General features: G+C 33.1%; 1 long non-coding RNA gene across 1 annotated transcript in view; it reads right to left on the bottom strand.

Moving 5' to 3' along the window:
- The window catches only part of LOC134247515 (uncharacterized), a 30,436-nt gene extending 7,825 nt beyond the window's left edge, over nt 1-22,611 (bottom strand). Inside the window, exon 1 of the long non-coding RNA XR_009987870.1 lies at nt 22,520-22,611. This is a non-coding gene — a long non-coding RNA (uncharacterized LOC134247515). The remainder of the gene's footprint in view (nt 1-22,519) is intronic.

The following is a 22,611-nucleotide window of genomic DNA, read 5'->3' as shown; positions in this document are numbered from 1 at the left end:
TTGTCATACGGCATCAAATAACATCTACACAGCAATAATCATCCACAGCTTTTACAAGATCAACCATTGTCATACGACATCAAATAACATCTACACATAATAAATCACCCCTGTGCCAGCTCTAAACAATGTCTGTAAAAGGCATTACACAGCATCTTCACAGAATAAATTAAACATCCACTACCGTCACAAGTTCAAACCATTGTCTTAAGGCCTCACATGACACATGAGGAAGGGAGTTTATGTCTTGTAGTATGATGTAGAAAAGAAAGGGGAAGTAATCCATGTAGGACTTGATTTCTGAAAGCTACATCTTATATAACAAATGATTTTAAGTCTAATATCAACATCATGTTTAAAACTTTATTTTAAAAATTATCACCATGTCATGAGCAAGAAAAACAATTTTGCAGTGCTTTTCTAGATTTGAATTTTTCTTTTCTTTTTTTTTTTGGGGGGGGGGGGGGATATAATACATAAATTTTGGATTAAGCACTAGTTTTTAAATAACAAATTTGTCAAACAAGTTTTACAATAAAATCTATTTTTCATGTAATTTAATAATATGTTACAACCAAACCTGAATTATTTAAAAGTATGATGTCAATTAGATCCCACTCCACATATTCTCTTCAAAAAAAGAAACACATAATAGAATTTTAGTGACACATAAAACATAAAGATTCTTTAGTAAAATGATGCATTGATTAAACATAAATGTGGTAAGCAACAGGAATACTACCTAAATGTCATAAAATCATAGTCAGTTTAAGGCCATTAAAGATCAATATCTGGTATGCCCCCCGCAGACACAAATGATAGCCACAAACGAAATCTAATAGAAGCAAATGTGTGTAATAAAAACTGTATAGGAATACTCTCCCACTCCCAATGTAGAACTTTGGTCAGCTGTTGCAGAGTCTGGTGATGTGATTGTCTTTGGCAAATCATCTCAATCCATTTTATCCAATGCTGCTATATATGGATTAAATTTTGATGAATATGACAGAAACAGGTTGCTGTATGTCAAACGAGCCGTATGTTGCTGTGTATTGTGAAATTGCAAAACGGCTTTACGATGCTGCAAATTGGAATGGGCATGTGTAGGTAGAACATGGTTAGAGTACCCTTTTCCATCAAAGTCCATTGAAGTTGAACGAAATCAATCTTACTTTCATATAATACCATTTTCCATAGCATTACACTACCAACACCAACTTTTTCAACGTCCTGGAGGCATTTATCTGTCTAACATTCATTACAAAGCATAAGCACTCTTAAACTTATAAGAGGCTTTCAGATATATATTCTGGACTAGTACGTAAACCAAAATGTTAAGCAGTGATTCTGTGGTCACACTCTATTGATCTGAGATCTTTAAAGGCGATATTTTGGGTGTTGTGGGGTCAGAACAATGGCATGAATAATAGTCTTGCAATAATTCGTAGTCAACTGAAAACGGTCTTGTTAGATGATCTGTGCAGTTCAGGGATAGCCAATCATTTAGATGACGTCATTGAATTACATTCATGCAATTTATGCAATCCTCTGAAGTGATGTTGTGCTGCTTATGTCACACGTAGTCTACCATATTTTTTGTGAACATTGGGTGTTCGATGTTAATGATTTATGTTTTATAGGTTAGATATGGCGCTGTGCGTAACATTAAAAGCTCTTGTAATTGTAGATTGCAGTATCCCTGCTTCCAGTCGCCCATTTTCCTTTTTGTGCTATGCAACATTCAGATGCAGCATTTTTAGGAAGCGTCCTTTTCTAGATAAAATCAGATTCAAAATATCGAGAACCCCCGCTTTTGATAGCCCCTTTGTACCTGAAGGAATTGCATCAGAATTCAACAAATGAAAATTGAGATCAAAATTTTATGGTAAATTTTGCAAAATCAGGTCTTTTTTTGTCTGTGAGACTTGTAATATAGCTGTAAAGTTAACAATTGCATTAAAAATCACGGATTTCATTCATCACATCCATAAAAAATAAAAGGTATGACAAAACTATCATACATTTTTCAGGGCATTTTTCCTACTATGCATATCTTTTTTTTTGAAGAGTATTCTTATTATATTGGTACATGTACAATATACGTCTCAAAGTCTATAACAATATTACAATTTTTTAAAACCAAAGTCTTAGCTCCAATATATATGTTATATCTTAAAATATTGCATAATTAGATATACTATCTAACGTGAAACAGCCCAAAATAATACTAAGCTTTGGATCATGAATGATTGAAGAAGTATTGTATCTTGTTGAAGGGGTTATCATGTTTCATATGAAAAAAGCCATTTCCACTTATTCGAGTTTGATTTTCTTAATAATGTTTTTAATGCTAATGAAAATATTGCAATGTTTCTAACATTCAATGCAAGAGAAACTTTCCTCTCGATTTATTGGTAGTTAGGTACAGGATCAGTATTTAAGTCCATAATCATCATTAACAAGATTTTATGTCTAGAATTCTTTTGAGGTCTTCAAATTAGAACTTAAATCCAAATTAAATAAGATGTCACCAAAATTCTGCATGAAACTATAGTAATCAAACAGTGCTGGATTGATACCTATCTTTAAGGAAGTCTGCCGTTTCAGACGTATTTACAAGCAGTACATGAAAATCAAGGTAAAAAAAAATAACACTTAATGCAAACCTCATCCTCAATGCAAATATTTGAATGAGACAATATAAGTTTGAAAATCATAAAAATAAAAAAAAAACTTAAGAAGGGTTGAGGATCTAAATTTTGTTTTATAACAATCCAATGCAATTGGATACTTTCCTTATATACGGGAAGATAATGTTTGTTTTCTGTTTAAGGTAGACATAAAATAAAAAACGCAGTTCTACTTAAGTCAGGGATTACTATTGATAGGATTTTTGATAACACAAAATTTGGAAACGGGGGAATTATCCCTTTTTACAAAAGGTTTGCGTGCTTTGTCATTCCATTCCATTTTCAGGTAAATAAGGTGAAGGAAGTTCTCAAAAACATAATAACTTCATCGATCAATAGCAATACAATTTTTTTTCATCTTATGCATTTTCATCAGCTGTATTATCAGCAATACCATAGTATATGAGTGTTGAGTTAAACTTCATATCTGACGTTTTCTCAAGTTTTGAAGCTTCTTTACATTGCTGGCAGTGCGTTGCCCTCTCATCTGTAATCTTTACAGGATATGTGGTTAAATTTTCAAACTTTTCATCTTTTTTATGTTTTTTTTATTCTATACGAAAGTCGGTGCAGAAGTATACAATAGGCAGGACGAAGATTTCCAGATTTTTTGACAAAACAAAATAGCTCCCTGAGTTTTAATGTTTTCATTAGTTATTAATTTTCTACAGAATTAAAATAGAATGAACGTATAATTTTATTATGCCTTAAAGACGTAAATGGATATTTATCTAAGAAGCTCTAGATCTATAAAGACCATTCTTTAACTTTTCAATCAATTTTCCCTTACATATGCCACAATAAACCGTTTGTACCTGCATACGGAGTTAATCGCTCTTAATTTATTAGACACACAAAAGCATGCTCTACATATGTACAATTTCTAAAATAAGATAAATAATTGACAATCAAGTTGATGAAACAAGAATATCAGCAATCTCTCTTAAATTCATCATTTTTAAGTTCTATGTTGGATACAATAACCTGGTCAGCAAATACAATTTATCGTTGTGTCAAATGATGATGCATAACGTTTTTTAATACACCGAATTGACAACGGCGTTTCCAGTTATTTTCCGATCATGACAAGGAGAACACGGCAGGTATGACCAGTTTCTAATTGTTTAGACGTCCGTGTTTGCTCTTCTGTGTTGTATTGCTTTATGAACTTTCATATTGAATTCTGTTTATTTTCTCCATATCCTTTATCTATCAATAAACATCCACAACATATGACTGGCGGTTATAATCAAAGACCTGTGAAAGGAGATACATTTATTTTAAAACTAATTCAAAACATATTCAAGTCTTTATTTACACGTTAATAATATCATCTGATCCGTTTTTTTTAGCTACACTAAACAATCTCACATTTTTTTTCAGAGTATAGATAGGCGTTCAAGGACCAAATACCAGATTTTGCTCCATCTCTATATCGCTCTTTGGTATCCTCTGAGTTCTATCGCAATGTTCGTCATTAGAGATTGTCAACATTGACACAAAGAATACAAAATAAAGGGAACCAGTTAAACAGTTTGATGACATTGAAATGAATTCATCTAAAGAGATGACAATTTCCTCTTCTATCAGAAAAGTAAATGAAATAACTATCGAACACTTAAATAATGCACATTTATCTGCTTTGGAACCTGATAAATTCTTGGCCAGTGATGACTGGGAAAACCTCATTCAGTCTGACATGATAGGAAACATCTTGTGGAAAAAATCAACTAATAATTTTATGGGGGTGACTGCAAAAATAGTCAGATTTAGCAAAGGATGGATGAAGCTACAAGATATTCATTTGAATGATAAAGGACAAAATCTTTATTTAAGTGTACGCTTTATCACAGAGAATATAAACGGTGACATCTGCACATCTGACTACCTGGACAGTAAGGTTGTGGTGGTGACCAGAACAGGAGAGTACCGGTTCTCTTACTATGGTCACCCGCGTCAGATTGGTTTCCGTCCCTGTGGAATCTGTACAGATGTCCAGGGACATATTGCGCTGTGTAATGGCTATGAAGACTCTACTAACCAGTGCTCCAGTGTCCACTTGCTGGGTATGGATGGTCAGTACTCTACTAACCAGTGCTCCAGTGTCCACTTGCTGGGTATGGATGGTCAGTACTCTACTAACCAGTGCTCCAGTGTCCACTTGCTGGGTATGGATGGTCAGTACTCTACTAACCAGTGCTCCAGTGTCCACTTGCTGGGTATGGATGGTCAGTTTCTGTTTTTCCTTCTTACGTCAGACCAATGTCCACCCTTTCCCTGTGCTCTCTGTATTAACAATCAGCAAATTCTGATCGTGAGTTTAGCCAGTCCAACCGTTAATGTGTATAAGTATTTACACCGCAAATAAGAATAAAATTCTACGTACTGCAATGCTTAAACTATCATCATATCGTGTTTCACTTGCAGGTTTTGTTTTGTTTAGCGATATTTTTTGTATATGTAAATTTCAAAAAGGATATTTTTTATAGACGTTAAAAGGAACCGTAAAGATAAACTGTGAATTTTTTTTATTTTCATAGTCTATAAATTGACATATTTCATATTACTGTAGTTATCATGAAGATATTATAGTTTAGATATTAAAGGTGAATATGTTTTAATAAAAAAAGAGATTGACCAACTTGATGAAGAGAGCACCAAATTGTTGTAAAATGTGATTTGAATGAAAGAAACGAAGCAATAATAAATTTGTGAATTTTCCTTTATTTTTCCATTATAATGAACCTTTAATGAAGAGTATTTATTTTTGATTGTTTCTGATAAATGCCTGTGTGACAAGTCTGTGTTATCTTCACGCCAATAACAAAAAAAAAACTTAAAAGTAGTCCTTTATAAAAATGTAACGAAGTAAATTAAATCTCCCTTATGCTCAAATCATTTAAATATAGAGCTGGTAGAAACCGTATAAGTGTACTTATTAGCGAGGATTCAGTTTAAGATTATAAACTATGGTGCCAAGATTGTTAAACTTCAATATCGCTAAAAATAATAACAATTTATTTTTGATAGCTTATTTATAAAAACCTTTTTAAAATCGCTAAAATTACATTTTCCTAGAATTAAAATTATCAATTTTGTTAAGGAAAGATCGCTAAATTTGCGTATCACCAAAATTACTACTTATACGGTATCTTTCTACCATATTAGGAATTATTGAAATTTTCTTTCCAATAAATCAATGCCAAGTCAAACATCTAAATGATATGATTGGTAAGTAGAATGAATCTAAAAATAATTACTTGTATCGTGGAAAGAATCTTGTAAGAGAAAATTTTACGTTTAAACTAATGTAAATTAAATAGAGATTGAGAATATATTATTATTAGGGATGTCAACGAGTACCCGGTTAAGCGGGTACTCGATCAAACGTCCGATTATCGAATACTAAAATCGGTATTCGGTTACTCGAATGTATATTTTAAAATATTTCTAAGCTTATTTATTAGTGCATTAAAACATTGGTCTTAAACCTTAAAATATTCATTGCGCTTGTACATACAGTAATTAGGGTTTCCTGCGCCTCTAAATGACCGTTATCGTCTGTGGCAGTGTTTATACAGTAATTATCGTGACCAAGCACCTGTTACCCGGCTTTTTCTCACCTTCGGTTGTCTTCTACTCTTATATTTAGTTTGCTCTAATTATTTGTTTTCATTGAACATCGTTTAAGGTCTATTATGTTTAAATAAGATAATTTTGTCAATTTTCCAGAAGCCGTAAATTCTCGGGAAAAGAGACAGACGAAATTGCACGTGCGATTGTTGATATGGATGCGTTTGATTACGTGCCAATTAATGCAAATAGTTGAATACAAATTAAAGGCTTTAAAAATCTTATAGCCATCGTTGCACCAATCTACAACATACTGTCTCCTAATTTTATGAAATCTAGGATTGACGGATTTACGAAGATCGTAAATCCGCTCTGTTAAAGGATAACTTGATCAAGTTGATACTGTACATGTAGCTCTGACGACCTCTCAGTCGGACTTAAAACGAATCAGAGAGTTACATTAAATTAGGTAACAGATTATTATTCTAAACAAAACTACTGTGAACCATTTATGATTTTATTTCTCGTATTTATCTGATAAATTTAACTTTAAAAAATGTTAGATTAAATTTCGTCGGGAACAGAGTGGTCATAATTGTTACAACACATTTACAGGTAAACCTCCCATCAGACCATGTGGTTTTATTTCTACAAAAGTTTACAATGTTTTACATGTTCATATTTATTTAGACTTTTACTGAGTACCCGGGTACTCGATCGGAAAAACGTCCGAGTAACCGAGTATTAAAAATTGACCGATTTGACATCCCTAATTATTATATTTGTGTCTTCATGTAGCTTTCATTTCTGTATACGGTATTTATAATAGGTACTTAATTGACGTTATATGTACAAATTACTTTGTACACTTATTTGATATAAATTTGAGAGTTGAAATAACTATTATTAAAAAAATTGTAAAAAGTAAGCGTACTTCCAGCACCTAAGTTTTAGTTACATATTTCTATATCTTCGGAATTGGTTGTCTCAAAATTTCTTACTATTTTCCTTTTTAAAAAGATCACAATAATTTTCGATATAATGTTAATTCAAAAGTTATATAAAGAATTAAATTTGGTCTTGAGTCCTAAGACCGTTTGTAAAACGGGCCCTTGGTTACCAGCCTTACATCCCGGCCTCTGGATCATGAAAGAAACTTTGACTTAAGTCAAATTTTCAATTGCCCATAAAATATTTATCAATTATGAAATTTATTTCTAAATTTGCATATGATACATGAAATATTTCTGTATAAAGAATATAGCAAATTATTTTGATTTTGTTATGCTTGACTTCTACAATATTTTATTATTAAGTTTAGATTTTGATTTAAGCTTAAGAGTTTCATGCTATAGAGGCCTATATTAAAATTAGAGTATCACAAAAATGGGGAAGAACACAGCAATTTTGCAAAGGGGGGAAATATATCCTAATTTTATAATTTCTGATCATTGAGGTTCGGCGTTGTTTTAGGTAGGCATAAGTGATGAGTGCAAAACTGATCTACACATCATTGAAGGCTACCTGACAGGTTTAAAATACCAAAATGATATTCTTCATCCTGTTGTGAGACGTATTGCAGATACTCTGCGTTTACCTTACATTGTAACTAGGACATTGCGGGATTTGTATTACTTTTCATTTACCTTGACATGCCAAGTGAGATTAACTGATGGGAAAGTGAGATATTGGCAACCCCCTACCTCACCAAGAATAGCGCAATCTACCATTTTCTTGTGTTCTCGCTGAATCTCGATGGTCTGCGCCAAACCCCAATGGTTTGTTGTCGGTACGAACGCCAATGCCAGATGGATCGTTTCTTATGAGGCGATCTGCGCTAAAGTTCAATGATCTGACAGACCAAAGTTCGATGATGAGAAGAAACAATCAACGTTTTTGATTATCAAATTATCTACGATGTCTGAGATTACGAGTGACAGATATATACGTGTATTTTGTCATTGGACCAATTTCTTTTTACAAAACACAGATCTTTAGAAGATAATCATGTTTAAATACAAAAATGATTGTTTCTGGTAAATAATGAACCTTTTGTACGCTTATCTTTCCATTATTTGAAAACAGTTTATCTTTATTCCATAATATGATAGTTCTTTTATTCTCTTTACATTCTGTTCAGTATACAAAGAATGGACATTTAAATGTTTTGTTGGCAAAGGTATTGGATGTTGACTGCATACAACCTGAAGAAACATACATTTTTGTGGCTGGTACTAATCATGACTGGAATGGCATTGTGATAGGAATTCATTTATTAATAGGAGAAGAAGGTAATGGCTTCAGTGAATTTCTTTTAAATTTTGATTGTAACGTATACTAGAAAGTATTTCCGCTTATAAGTGTCTTACCTACGCTATGGTAATGTTTAAACTTTATTTTTAAGTTTTGATTAACAATAATGGACCAAGTCCCGGATACAGCCCAGCACTTTATCGAGTGTGACACGGAATCGTGTGGGAACTTTTCTGCGTTTTACTGTAATACCTGCAATCAGCGAATCTGCTGTCAATGCGAACAGCATCATCTAGATCAGAATAATGGACACGAGATTGTCCTCTTTCATGAGAAAAAAAGAAAACTTCCGTCAGAAAAATGCAGCATCCACCCAATAAATGACATAAATGTACACTGTGACGTCTGCCAGGATCCCCTTTGTTATATGTGCTTTGCCCAACATCACAGTGATCATGATTTCAGTGACTTTGAAACAATTTACAATGATCTTCTGCAGCAATGTCAGAAGGAAGTTACTCATATTTGGAAAAGAGAAATTCCTAAGGCTAGAGATAATGCTGCCTTACTTGAGAAAAAGAAAGAAAATGTCAAGAAAGAAATTGCTAAGTTTAGAGTTTCCATGAAGGAAAAAGCAGATAAACTGAAGGGTGCTATTGACAGTAAACTAACTGATAATAATAAAAAACTGAATGAAATAGAGAACTCTGTGATATCCGATACTGTAGAACAATTGAAGGAAACAAAGGAATATATGAAATACCTGGAAAAATTGATTACAGATTGCGAGAGTAATTTATTTTCAATTAAACCCACTGAACTCACGGATTTCATCAGACTTAAGATATTTCTTTAGCTGCCCTAAAAAGACCCATCAACTGAACCAAAACTGCCGTTGTTCACACTATGCACACTAAATAAAGAAGAAATAGTCAAACAACTCGGTGAAATGGAAGAAAAAGACGTAGAGTCGTCTGAAAAGTTTGACCCTTCGTCTGTCAAAAAAAAGGTGAAGTACACTGTAACTACCCCGGCATACAGAATTTACCATTTGTCCCCCTCGCCCCCGAATAGAATTTGGGTCATCGATGGCTTTGGAAATCTCACTCAGTCTGACATGGAAGGAAATATCTTATCAAGGGGAATTTCGACAAGCTTGTGGTACATGTATATCATAGGTAACCATACAGTCACAAGAGAGGGAGAACTTCTTTACACTGATTACGGTAAAAATACCGTCTATAGGGTAACTGGTGAGAATGCCATCAACAAACTAATTGATACATGGACCTGGGGTCCTGGAGCCATCTACTCCTCTCCCATCAATGGACACCTTTTAGTTGGGATGGAGCTAAATTCTGACTGGAAAATAACCAGATACAACATCGAAGGAAGGAAATTATTGGAAATACAACATGTCCAAGAGGACGAAAAAGGACAAATTCTCTACTTAAGAGAAGATAAAGGACAGACTCTTTATGGAAGCGTTTACTTCATCTCAGAGAACATGAATAGTGACATTTGTGTATCTGACTTTAAAGCCGAAAAGGTGGTAGTAGTGACCAGATCAGGTCATTATAGGTTCTCTTACTCTGGTCTCGAGTCTCAGTCTGGATTCTGTCCCTATGGCGTCTGTACATATGTTCTGGGGCATATTTTGGTGTGTAATAGCTATTTTAGACTTGATAAAAGTTACTCAAGTGTCCACTTGCTGGATAGTAATGGAAATTTCATGTCTCTATTGCTCAATCCGGAACAATGTCCCTTATTGTCCTGCGCTCTTTGTATTGATGACAAACACAAGAGATAGTTCTAATATCTTTGTGTACCAGTATTTGCAAAACATGGGAAAGTAATGCATTATGTATTGAATTGCTCGTATTTAATCAGTTTGTGTCACTACACTTGCTGGTTTGGACTCATTGTAAACACACCAATTAAACGAATGAATTTCTGTTACTGATTTGTTTTCCCAAGAATGACTGCTATACACTACCTTTATGGTATCTTAATCATTTTTGTCTAAATGGGAAAAGTTAGGAAATGATTACGCAGCATTGTTAAGGTCGAAAAAGGGATGAAAATGAAATAATTTGCAACTTTTAACTGTATTCGCATAATAAACAAAAATAAAACTTATCAATGCATTAAAAAAAGGTTGCTAGTTAGATCCCATGTAGCTGGTTATAAACAAAGCAATGATTGTGATGACCTTGTGAACATGACGCCATTATGGTAAAAATTACGTATTTCATGTGCTGTGAGAGACAAACTTAGGAATTTTTTTAACAATGAAAAATGTGTGTTATTAATAAACGAAATATTATTTACTGGTTTTAAATAGTCGATTAATACCAATGTATATACTTTGCTTACTTTGCGATTATTAATTAACTATCAAGAGAATGTATTTTTTTGATGATGTCGTGTTTATATGTACAGGAAACGTATATTTTACATCAATATGTCTCATAAATTCGTACTTTCGCAAGGGCATACAATTAATAGATCTGAACCCTTTTTCGAATATAGATAAAGGATATATTCCTTGAAAATTGCTGCTGCTTTTACTAAATCGAGAGCGTGATTTTATAAGTATACACAATATTTTGTAAAAGTCAAACATATTTCGATATTGGCCTATTTACTTGAAAATTTAACTATTAAAACGCGACCTCTATTCAAAGCAGTACAAAGTATGCAGAAACAATTCATAGCTTGAATTTTTAATTTCAAGTAGGGTATTCCCTTGCGATATTGAAATTTGTTAATTGCCTTCGTTTAGTACACGAACTATGCATTCATCACTTGACTATCCATCAATGGGACTATATAAACTTCATACAGTACAAAGTGGATTATACTATGTTATTTCCACAAGTATTTAAGTTCTGTGATAATACAGCAGATTAATTAAAATAAGTAATGTTTTTAAAAAGTCCCCCTTTTTTCTGCACGTTAATTTCTCATAGAAGGCCTTAGCGCTGCGTATATGATTTAGAAGTCATTTTTAAATTAGTAAGTTGTTACTGTCAAATTATTAATAAAACGCAAGGTTTCAACATGTACTCTCTTATATCATCTTCATATCATATTTTATGCTTTCCTTTGATTGTACATGGATTTTATCCTATTAAATGAAGTATACAGTCCAGATTTGACATGATGAATTTCAGGATCCGCAAAAGCATTCATAATATACACAAGTTAAGATGACCACAAAGAGATGTTATTTATTTTGAATATGCATGAATTGTTACATGTGTGTGTATTTAAAATATAATAATAATTACATATTATTGGAATCTGTGTTTCAAAATAAAAGATACCTTTTGTTCGTTCCATACACTATATATTACCACAGAAAGATAAAAGAAAATCACCGCAGATATGCGACAATTATGCATGGTGAATATACATATTATGAGTTCATCAAACCTTTTTAATGTAAAAAAACATCGCTAAATTATTGTTTTGGACCCAATATATGTCTACATAAGGAATTAAAAGTTGATTTACTTGATGGTGGATATAAATACAGTTTGATTTAGAAGCATTGAAAAATTATCTGTATAGTGTTCTCATTTTTTTTACTTTAAAGCTCTGTGCTTTTTTAATACTGATTGGTAATATTCCGTAGAATTTTACTTTGTTTATCAATAAATTGTAATTTTAAATTAATTGTGATTGTTATTGAATGAAAGCTCTTTTGAATGCTCAAAGCACTGGCACATTACTTTACTTATCATTTTGACAAGATAAATTCCTTTTAAATTAGAAATATAAATCGCACTTTATTCAAACACAACCTAGTCAAGAACTCCCGAGTCCGGGTATTGTATGCAATAAATAAGATATTTTTACACATGCGCTGATACGGATCTGCGGGGCTGTTACGGGTCGATATCACGTTCCTAGTAATTTAAACTTCAGAAAACAGTGGTGATACATATATTTTTGGATACACATTCTTTTTAAACTTTTTGACTGAAGGGATCACCTAATTGACATGAGATTGTTTTAAACTACAGATGGGACACATTTGAAATTGAAGTAGAAACATACTCAAACAATATGAGATAATAAGCTTTATCTCATACATGTACGTGTGGATGATACAGCCCGTTGGATAAACCTATGCTTTATCCACAGGTAGATACTTTAACAATAGCACTTCTGGTTTTGACACGATCCCTTGCTTCAAGATTTTGTTTAATTGGAATTTTTATTTGAAAAAAAAAGTCTTGCCCTTCTATAATGAATGGTAAAGAGCAATAATGTCGTTAAAAGCAAGGAAAAGACTCGTATATGTCAAAGAAGTTTCTTATTTTATCAATGTACCTGTATTGGCTACTTGAGGACGAATGATTACCCCTCCCCTTCCTTTTATTCATTTTAGAGAAAGTAAAGCCTACTAGTTAAGATGTTGTTATAAAATTCCTCTAACATCTTCAGCAATACCTTCTTATATTATACTAAGTATGTCTATCTAGTAATTTAGGTGTAACTTAACATGGATCAACCGTAATGAGTGTACAATTTAAGTAGAAACCCTTTGAATATAACAAAGTTTAAATTCAAAACCAAAAGTCCATAAACTACACAAATTAATAGCATTGTAAACACAGACCACTAAAACATCAAAGATGAGATAAGTTGCCATAGAGGGGTGAACATCCTCTGCTGACAGGTCACACCTACCTCGTGCTCTACATTGTGATCGGAAAATAACGGCAAAATCCGTAGTCAATTCAGTACATTTGACTCAGTGATAAATTGTGTTTGCTGACACGGCCATTGTATAGACTATAGAACTTGTAAAACAACGACTTAAACGAGACTGCAGATATTTCGGTTTCGTCAACTTGTTTATACTTTGCCTCGTTTTAGAAAATTTTTCATACGTAGGAATAAAGTTTCTCAATGCAATATTTACATTGCATTTTGCTCCAACAAAATATACCGGTATGTACTCAGTGTGTCTGATTCAAGAAAATAAAAGCAAGGTTTTCTTTTTAGCACTAGCATTTTTTTATAATTAAATCCACAAAAAGTCAGCAAGTAACAAAAATATCTTTTCTCTAGTAAAGGAAATTTATAACCCCCCCCCCCCAAAAATAAAATAAATAAATAAACAATATTCTCAATATTCCGACCGTGCGTCTATTATAACCTTGGCTTTACTCTGCATGGAGTTCATAATCGCATTTTTTTTTTCAAATGAATATTTAAATAATATTTATGAACCCTAACCCTAACCCTGCGTACAGGACAGGCCCTAGTTGGTCGAGATTAGTTGGGCCATACCGAGGACTAAATTCCAAGCGTCTAGTTCGACCCACAGATCTCGGATGGAGAAAAAGATAGTTTATTAAAAGTTGGTTGATTTACTTAATGTAAATTTTCAAGAATGATTAACTGTTTTATAACATATAGTGAGTTATATTCATCATTTCACCTTGGCCATTGCAGCTGCGAATTTATATTGCACCCTATTTGATTTGAATGTAATTTTTGGCAGGTAATGTACCACATACAACAAACTAAGGGTTGGGTATAAGATAATTAAGTTTTGAGTGAATAAGATGATGTTCTACATGTAGGGTCCGGGAAAGGCGCCATTTCAATATGTATGCTCAGGTGAAAACATTTTTCATAAATAATTCCAGAAAGCCAACTAATATTATGTTTTATTTTCACGCAACCCTTATATCATATTAAGTTAGTGCTTGATATATGTTATCTAGCCTCATTCTTCTCTCTTGAATATCTGCACCTGTGGAAATATCGAAAGTGCACGGATTTAAATGTTTTCAAACATTTGCATACTAACTGTGTATGAGGTCTTTCTTTACAAATGGCCGACCCGAATTATGACTGGAAAGATATTGTGAAAGAGACTTACCAGCATTTACAAGATCACTGTCAGGTACGAAACTTTAAACAGTTATTCCTTCCTTTAAAATATTACACATTGATATGTATTTAAACTGATTCTATGTTAAAAGTGCCTTATCTATAATCTCATGATAAATAATTTTTAGATGTGTTGATTAACAATAATGAACCAAGTACCAGATGCGGCCCACTTTATCGTGTGTGACACAGAATCCTGTAAGAACTTCTCTAAGTTTTACTGTAATACCTGCCCTCAGCGAATCTGTGACGACTGCAAACAGCCACATCTATTTCAGAATATAGGACATCAGATTGCCCCTGTCAGGAGAGAAAAAGAAAATTTCCTTCTAAAAAATGCAGGATCCATCCATCAAAAGATATAGACATCTACTGTAATCTTTGCCAAGACCCCTTTGCAGGAAAAACACAAATTGTCGTCCATTAAACACACTGAACTCATGAAGTTCTATTTAGATATTTCATTAGCTTCCCAGAAGATGCCTAACATAGCTAACCTTAAAATACCAATTTTCACACAAGGTAAACTTAATAAAGAAGAAATAGCCAAGCAGTTTGGAGAAATTGAACTAGATTTATCCGAAAGGTTTGAGGTTTCTTCTGTTACAAAAGTGAGTGAAGTTACTATCCAAGGACATAAAATTTTCCATTTGTCTACCTTGTACCCCAACAAAATTTGGGCTAGCGATGGCTCAGGAAATCTCATTCAATCTGACATGGAAGGAAACATCTTACAAAAAAGAGCTACCAAATTGTGGAATATTCGAGGTAATCACACAGTCACAACAGAGGGAGAACTTCTTTACAAGGATTACCATAAAATAGTATACCGAGTAACTAGCAAAAAAATCCAATAAACTTATTACGACAAAAAGCTGGGGACCTGGAGCCATCTTCTCCTCTCCTATCAACGGACACATTTTGGTCGGGATGGAAAGAAAAACAGAGAAGAAAATAATCAGATACAACAGAGAAGGGAGTAAATTACAGGGCATACAGTGGAATGATCAAGGACAATCTCTTAACCAACGTATACATTACATAACAGAGAACATTAATGGTGATATATGTACATCAGATAGTAGTGCCGGTAGAGTAGTGGTGGTGACCGCATCTGCAGAGTATCGATTCTCTTACTCTGGTCTCCACTATCGGTCTCGATTCTGTCCCTTTGGAATCTGTACAGATGTTCTGGGACAGATTCTAGTTTGCAATTACTCAGATGTCCACTTGCTTGACATAAATGGTCAGTTTTTTTCTGTCCTACTCGCGAAAGTTCAATCTCCTAAATACCCGTGTGGTCTCGGTATTGATGATCAACACAATTTCTGGATCGGTGCATCGGACATTTCTACTGTCTCTGTGTACAAGTATTTGGAAAAATACCACGAAACAATATCTTATTTACGGCATTGATAGGTTTGAATCACAACCCCTATTGGCATGAACTCGGTTTCTGTAAAAACAAAAACAGTTCGACAAACTAATTCTTTTTCAAATTATGTGTCCAAGGTGTTGTGGTCATACAATATTTTAATCATTTTGTTTCAAAGGAAAAATAATTAAGATAAGCTTATTTAACTTGAAGTCATTGAGCTGGCAATAACATCATAATTTTCAATCAAACCGGAAGTATGTATCTTAACATCAACATCTAATATCTTTTGCGCTGCTCAGTTGTAAACTATTTCTATCCTTATCATTTAAACAACAAGAGTACGTAGACTTATTTGGAAATGATGATTAGGTAACAGCAGAAAAATATAATTATCTATATTCAGAGGTTGAGAAATTAAAAACCAAAATAATCTGATTAACTTTGAACATACATTTATTAATAGTTACATATACTGTATGTATATTTAAATATAAACATGATATTTTCAATAAAATAGATATGTATTTGTTCCATACTCTTGTATTTATCTTTTAGCTCACCTGATTTCTAAAATCAAATAAGCTTTTCTAATCACACGATGTTCGTCTGTCCATTTGCTCGTCTGTACTGCATTCTAAACTTCATTCAAAGAACCACTGGACAAGTTTCAATCTAAACTTGCATAAAAACATCCTTTGGTGAAAGAAAGTTTAAATTGTTAAAATGAATGGCTAATTCACCTGCAGAGAAGAAATAATAAAGAAGAGACAAAAGTATATATATGTAGAGTCTAGACATAAGCGCTTGACCAAAAAAATTGAATCTTATGGGGAACATAATATTCTGAGCTTCAGATAAAGGATATAGCATCAAGTCTGACACATAGATCTGTTTAATCTTTGGATATTGAAAAAGACAATAATGATAATCTAATAACCAAACTAAATGATAAAAGTGATGAATTTAACTTTTCATTGCTAGTTTCAATCATCAACGTGTCTTATTTCTATGCAGCTGTATACCTTCATATCACCTGCATCCGGAGTATATCTCAATTGATTCGATATGCAAGAATATGCTCTACATAAGAACTATTTTCTAAAACGAAGTAAATTATTCATAAACAAGTTTCTGAAAGAAAAATATCAATGGTTTCGATTAAAGTCATCATTTCGAAAGTTCTATGGTTGATTTAATGACCTTGTCGGAATATACAATCTACCATTGAGTCAAATGCTGACTGACGTTTTTCATACCAATTGTTAGTCCATTATTTTTATTCTGTAACTACCCCTTTCATTGATCTAATAAAGATAACTTCATAACACAAAAACATTATCCAGTCACTGCTATAATAAAGCCTCGTGCATTTATTCCAATGTTCTAAAAGCATTGTGACGTCATACATATTGCATTATTTACGCTTTAGTGTCAAAAGTTTAATCTGCAGAGATATGCCAAATCTGTCGAAAATAGCTAGTTTTGGACGTTGAAATGTAATAAAAAAATATGTTGCAGGATAAACAAAATATATGATAACTGTCTTGAAATACTAGAGGTACTGTGAGCGATGAGCTCACTAAATAATATCCCCTCCTCCATACAGTTATAATGGCAAAGTCCATGTTTTGCCGTGGCCAGAAAACCCAAAATATGTGTCGGATCAAAAAGTAAAATAGGAGGTGCACAATGGCAATATAAAGATTATAAAATAAATAATATAAATATTAAAGATTCTGTGAAAGTTTCATCAAATTTCATTCAGTGGTTTAAGAGGAGTTGCGGATAAGAGATGGGTACCCAAAAGCGTAACAGACGGACGGACGGACGGAATTAACGATTACTATATACTCTCCCGCTTTTCAAGCGGGGGTATAAAAAGCGATATTTGGGATCGGTTCGATAACGTACGCCTCGCCCTAGATATCACGTTTTATCACCCTCGCCGAAATATCGCTGATACATGTATTTTAAAGACAGTGACAATGTATTTTATATATAAAATTGACAACGGATTTTTCCTTATTTTCCGATCATAACAAGGAGCACAGAGCGCGAGTATTCGGTCGGCAACGCTCACACCTTCATGGCACCTGATCCAACTTCTGATGTTTTGGAGATGGATGTTTGCCGAAAGATTCGTGAATTTCATTGAAGTGTCGGGACTTTGTTTGTGTAGTGTCAATACAAATGATGTATACGTCTTAGTTTGATACTAACGGCTTGACAAACGGCTTAATTTAAGATCACTTAGCCGTCGTGACCGGATATAAAATATGTTTGAAACACTTTATGTACAAAGTTTTAATAATTAATGACACTCAGCTGCATCACAACTACAAGTCTTTTCTTTATCCCTGTTGTCTTCACTCTCTTCGTTACTTTTTTAAAATTATGAACTGTTTTTTTTTTTCGAACAAGGACGTCGTTCTACAAGCCTTTGGTACATGAAATCGGATTAATTTTTTTAAGTAAATCTTAATAAAAATCAGAAGATAAAACAACAAACAAAATTAAGTCATTCATTTGTAAAAACAACTCTGTACAGTATATGTAAGTGCCAATTGCCATGTATTGGTGTAGACATAATTGACGTGTTGGTTCCAAATTGTTGAAAATAAATGACAAAGAATCTCAAACCAAGTGTTACTGAGAGCTTCCTGAAAAAATTAATATAATATATTTTGTCTTTCAATTATACTTTTATCGGCTTATAGTACTGCAGTTATTATTAGTAGACGATTTTAAAGAAGAATTCATTATAAATGTTCTTTATGAGACATCAATATCTCTGAAAAGTGTGGACCTCAATTCAACTGTTATAAAAACAATATATTTTACAATGAATTTAATGGTTAACCAACTTATATTCTATTGAAAAAAGTTGTAACGTGGGCCGAATACACAAATCTATATTGATAGCTCGCTGTGACACACTTACAACAACACAAAATTAATTTAAGCTAAAGCAAATTTTAATGAATAAAAACAAACAATATCGATAATGATCACAGTTACACAAAATAAACATATTCAGAAATCTATTCGGCTGTTTATATCACATTTTATATACAAATGCTAAAAGGAAATAAAGCAAGTTTAATTTATCATTTTTTTTAATTATATTTGAAAGATCGTTATAAAAATGTAAATTTCACTATATATAACCTCAGCGGGACTCAAAATCTGTTCGCTATATCTGTAAATTCGCTATATCCGTATTCGTACTAAACGAGTTTTACTGTATTTCAAACCATCCCTCAGTCTATTGCCGAATCTGCCTAGTCTCTCTGATCCAATCATCGAAGACGATGGCGTGCTAATGTAGCTTCCGAAAATCCATATGACGTCACACAGAACAAAAATAACTACGGCTGATATAATAATGACGATTCTTTATAGTATATCTTTACTGAACTTCATGAATTCCTTTAGTTTAATAATATAATGCATGTGCTTGAGTTAAATCCAGAGATATGATGATTATTTAACATTTTTGTATTCTTAAAAAAGGTTTTTTATCATTTCTTAGTAAACAAGAACCATACAGTTTATTTTATTATGATCCCCTGTGGTACTCTTAACACTGCACGGTGTTAATTCTAGTCCCATTTTATCTCTTTGACTTCTTCACCCTTACAAAGAATGCATGGAGATATAAATATTTTTGTTTGAAGTAGGTAGTATGTTGCAGTCTACTTATATACAAATAAATTATCACAGACTGACATGTATCAGGAGCGTTGGTTTTGTGAAAGAGATTCATTTACCAGATCACAGTCTCATAGAAGGTTTACTTAAGAAGGTAAATAACTATCCTCTTTCATATGTAATAGGAAAATTGTAAGCTATAATAATTTACAATTGCATTACGTACACTCTGATATTAAATATATTTAGATGATTTGAACAACAATAATGGACCAGGTACCAGATACAGCCCAGCACTTTATTGACTGTGACACGTTATCCTGTACGAACTTTTCTGCCTTTTATTGTTATACCTGTCATCAGCGAATCTGTGAGCAATGTAAACATCTAGAGCAGAACAAAGAACATGAAATTGTCCTCTATCAAGAGAGAAAAAGAAAACTTATTTCAGAAAAATGCAAGATCCATCCCACAGAAGAATTTAATGTCTTCTGTGATGATTGCCAGGATCCTCTTTGTTCTACATGCTTTGCCCTGTTTCACAGTGATCATGATAAAAGTGACCTTGAAACCATCTACAATGACATTTTACAGCAATGTCATTTGGAAATAACTGAGACCTGGAAAACAGTCATTCCTAAGGCTAAAGATAACATTGAATCAATGAGAAATAATGAAATCAAGAGTGAAATTGCCAAGATAAGAGTTTCCATGAAGAAGAGAGCAGATGAACTGAAAAAGGCTGTTGATATTGTACTGACAGATAATAACAAAAAACTGAATAAGATCGAGGACTCTGTCCTTAATGATATAGGGGAACAACAGAAGGAAACAGAGGGTTACATAAATTACCTATAAAAATGACTGCAGACTATGAGAGTAGAATGTCTTCTATAAAACCAACTGAACTCATGAAGTTCCATTTAGACATTTCATTAGCTACCCATCAGATGCCCAGCAAATCTGAACTCAAACTTCCAACTTTAACATTAGGTGAACTAAATAAAGAAGAAATAGCCAATCAGTTTGGTGAAATAAATTTATCAGAAAGGTTTAAACTTTCCTCTGTAACAAAAGTAAGTGAAAAGACTAGCATCCAGGGAAAAGGAATGTCTCATTTGTCTTTCTTACCCCCAAACAAACAGTAGACGAGTGATAACTTTGGAAATCTCATTCAGTATGACATGGAAGGTAACATCCTACAGAAAAGATCCACCAATGCGTCATTTTTCCAAGGTTTCCACACAGTCACAAGAGAAGGAGAATTTCTTTACATAAAAATAAAAACACTGTCTTTAGTGTAAGCAGTGACATGTCCACCAACAAATTTATCCAGACAGGGAGCTGGAAACCTGGGGCCATCTACTCTTCTCCTGTCAGTGGAGACATACTGGTCGGGATGAAGAGAAATTCAAACCAGAAAAATTCAAACCATAAAATAACCAGATTCAACAAAGAAGGAAGAAAGTTACAGAAAATACAATGGGATGATGAAGGAAAAACTCTCTACCATGGTATAGATTACATCACAGAGAATATCAATGACGACATCTGTACATCAGACTGGAAAGCCAGAAAATTTATGGTGGTGACTGCATGGGGAGAGTACCGCTTCTCTTACTATGGTCACCACTCTCAGTCTAGATTCCACACATCTGGAATCTGCACAGATGTCCTGGGACACATTTTGGTGTGTAACAGCTATTCTAATAACCCTAGTGTCCACCTGCTGGACATTAATGGTCAGTTCCTGTCTCTTCTACTTAAACCAGAACAATGTCCCCCATATCCCCTTGCTCTCTGTATTGATGATCAACACAATCTCTGGGTCCGGGCATTTAACAGTTATACTGTCTCTGTGTACAAGTATTTGCAGGACACAAAACAATAATATTTTATTTACTCTATTATGTGTACGCTTAATCAGTTTGTGTAACAAACAACTTCTCCTAGTTAGACATACATGTATGTGTTAACTTAATGGAAAAATAAATAACAAAAAGATTAATAGGTTCACTGGAAAATGACTTAAATTGAGTTGAATACATGTTCAAACCCCGATTTTTTTAGTAACCTTGTTGCTGATTCCTTATATTTACATTTGAGACCAATATTACACAAATAACAAGCCAGATAACTCTGTTGTGACACACAAATATTGGCCTATATCTTCAGCATTTGATTGTCATAAATAATCTTTGCAATATGAAATTACAGAGTATGTAATTTACACATGTATTATAATGTTTTTTCCCGAAATAATCATTATAATGTAAATTGTTCAATACACATGAAAATTCTTTTTTGTTCTCTTCACTTTTTTAAAATTTGCCAGAAAGTTCTGGTTTGCTTAGAATACTTATTGTCAAAGAGCATTTGAACATTCAATGTTACTTTACAGCTGTCAAATATTAAACAATGTCATGTACATGACAATTGTATTTAAAGAAGCTTAACAAAACTGGTTCATAAATATCAAGTTAATTTTATTATCTGATTACATCCAATCTTACCAAATTTTCTCTGGTCCTATCAATACTTGATGTCGTGCTCTGAGGAGAAGAGGACCAGTTTAACCACCAGTTTAGTCCCGTAGCGGACGTGTTGGTCTACAGTTATTGGTACAGACCACAAAGTATCTCACACAAAGTGTTAATGACAGCTTCCTATAAATAAACGTTGTGAAAGTTGCATATCATAAAGATAGCATTTTTATTGTCCAATAGCAAGTTCTTTCAAGGTACTGTATGTGTACATAATTTGGCGCAACTATACAAATTTTAGTGTTATCACTGGGTATTGAATTGTTGGCATCATCAAAAATTAGTGCTATACATATGTACGTTCAATGTATTGTATATGTAAATGATTTGTTAGTGGTATTCATAAATTTGTGCATTGTTAACTGTGCCAAAGCCACTCAAATATTAAGCCTGCATTTTAAAGTACAAATACAGTATTACGCTACTTAAATGGTCTTTTCTTTTCCAGGTGTATTTAACATCAATTCATCATCATTTTCAAATGACCTCAGATTCATCATCAAACACTGGATTACCTGACTTTTGTCTTCAGACTTTGTTTTCAGTTTTGTTAAAACTTATGGTGACACAGGTGTAAATTGGCTTCCATATTTAACTAATGCCCCTA

Source organism: Saccostrea cucullata, unplaced genomic scaffold, assembly GCF_032062105.1.
Source record: "Saccostrea cucullata isolate Sc308-1 unplaced genomic scaffold, CSIRO_AGI_Scuc_v1 ctg5375, whole genome shotgun sequence".
Classification (NCBI taxonomy): Eukaryota; Metazoa; Mollusca; class Bivalvia; order Ostreida; family Ostreidae; genus Saccostrea; species Saccostrea cuccullata.
The sequence above is the reverse complement of the archived record's forward strand: the minus strand, read 5'-3'. Positions and strand labels throughout refer to the sequence as shown.